Here is a 2,500-nt window from a genome sequence, read left to right on the forward strand (position 1 = left end):
TCAAGGTCCATGCTGGATATGCGCTGGAGCGTAACTACAAGAAAGGTAAGCTAGTGGGGGACTAGAGCAGGGGAGGATGTGCGTCCCCGGGGCCTGCTGGAGGTCCAGGTCCATGCCCGATGTGAGTAGCAGCAGGGCCAGCGCGCCCAGGAGCACATCTTTTTCGACCGTAAAGGGAGACAGGAGGCCGACTCACTGCCTCGGCTAAATGGAGAGGGAATTTCAGAAGGGCCAGGGCACAAGCATGGACCTTTTCAGCTGTAAGGGAGGCAAGAGCAAGGTGTGATGTAGGTCCCCGGGGCCTGCTGGAGGTCCAGGTCCATGCCCGATGTGAGTAGCAGCAGGGCCAGCGCGCCCAGGAGCACATCTTTTTCGACCGTAAAGGGAGACAGGAGGCCGACTCACTGCCTCGGCTAAATGGAGAGGGAATTTCAGAAGGGCCAGGTCACAAGCATGGACCTTTTCAGCTGTAAGGGAGGCAAGAGCAAGGTGTGATGTAGGTCCCCGGGGCCTACTGGAGGTCCAGGTCCATGCCCGATGTGAGTAGCAGCCGGCGCCAGCGCGTCCAGGAGCACATCTTTTTCGACCGTAAAGGGAGACAGGAGGCCGACTCACTGCCTCGGCTAAATGGAGAGGGAATTTCAGAAGGGCCAGGGCAAAAGCATGGACCTTTTCAGCTGTAAGGGAGGCAAGAGCAAGGTGTGATGTAGGTCCCCGGGGCCTACTGGAGGTCCAGGTCCATGCCCGATGTGAGTAGCAGCCGGCGCCAGCGCGTCCAGGAGCACATCTTTTTCGACCGTAAAGGGAGACAGGAGGCCGACTCACTGCCTCGGCTAAATGGAGAGGGAATTTCAGAAGGGCCAGGGCAAAAGCATGGACCTTTTCAGCTGTAAGGGAGGCAAGAGCAAGGTGTGATGTAGGTCCCCGGGGCCTGCTGGAGGTCCAGGTCCATGCCCGATGTGAGTAGCAGCAGGGCCAGCGCGCCCAGGAGCACATCTTTTTCGACCGTAAAGGGAGACAGGAGGCCGACTCACTGCCTCGGCTAAATGGAGAGGGAATTTCAGAAGGGCCAGGGCACAAGCATGGACCTTTTCAGCTGTAAGGGAGGCAAGAGCAAGGTGTGATGTAGGTCCCCGGGGCCTGCTGGAGGTCCAGGTCCATGCCCGATGTGAGTAGCAGCAGGGCCAGCGCGCCAAGGAGCACATCTTTTTCGACCGTAAAGGGAGACAGGAGGCCGACTCACTGCCTCGGCTAAATGGAGAGGGAATTTCAGCAGGGCCAGGGCACAGGCATGGACCTTTTTCAGCTGTAAGGGAGGCAAGAGCAAGGTGTGATGTAGGTCCCCGGGGCCTGCTGGAGGTCCAGGTCCATGCCCGATGTGAGTAGCAGCAGGGCCAGCGCGCCCAGGAGCACATCTTTTTCGACCGTAAAGGAGACAGGAGGCCGACTCTCTGCCTCGGCTAAATGGAGAGGGAATTTCAGAAGGGCCAGGGCACAAGCATGGACCTTTTTCAGCTGTAAGGGAGGGAAGAGCAATGTGCGATGTAGGTCCCCGGGGCCTGCTGGAGGTCCAGGTCCATGCCCGATGTGAGTAGCAGCAGGGCCAGCGCGCCCAGGAGCACATCTTTTTCGACCGTAAAGGAGACAGGAGGCCGACTCTCTGCCTCGGCTAAATGGAGAGGGAATTTCAGAAGGGCCAGGGCACAAGCATGGACCTTTTTCAGCTGTAAGGGAGGGAAGAGCAATGTGCGATGTAGGTCCCCGGGGCCTGCTGGAGGTCCAGGTCCATGCCCGATGTGAGTAGCAGCAGGGCCAGCGCGCCCAGGAGCACATCTTTTTCGACCGTAAAGGGAGACAGGAGGCCGACTCACTGCCTCGGCTAAATGGAGAGGGAATTTCAGCAGGGCCAGGGCACAGGCATGGACCTTTTTCAGCTGTAAGGGAGGCAAGAGCAAGGTGCGATGTAGGTCCCCGGGGCCTGTTGTCGTACCATAGGCACGAGTGGTGTGTGTGTGTGGCAAAGAGTTTCTGCGCAGTGTACCAGGGGCACGGGGAAAGGTTGTTGTACCATAGGCACGAGAAAAGTTGTCGTACCATAGGCACGAGAAAAGTTGTCGTACCATAGGTACGAGGAGTGTGTGTGTGGCAAAGTGCTACTGAGCGGTGTACCAGGGGCACGGCGAAAAGTTGTTGTACCATAGGCACGAGAAAAGTTGTTGTACCATAGGCACGAGAAAAGCTGTCGTACCAGGGGCACGGAGGAAAGTTGTTGTACCATAGGCACGAGAAAAGTTGTCGTACCATAGGCACGAGGAGAGTTTGTGTGGCAAAGTGCTACTGAGCGGTGTACCAGGGGCACGGCGAAAGGTTGTTGTACCATAGGCACGAGAAAAGTTGTTGTACCATAGGCACGAGAAAAGCTGTCGTACCAGGGGCACGGAGGAAAGTTGTTGTACCATAGGCACGAGAAAAGTTGTTGTACCATAGGCACGAGAAAAGC

Source organism: Mchenga conophoros, linkage group LG13 (assembly GCF_057382185.1).
Source record: "Mchenga conophoros isolate Kocher_MC1m ecotype Shallow Benthic linkage group LG13, M_conophoros_male_GT1.1, whole genome shotgun sequence".
Classification (NCBI taxonomy): Eukaryota; Metazoa; Chordata; class Actinopteri; order Cichliformes; family Cichlidae; genus Mchenga; species Mchenga conophoros.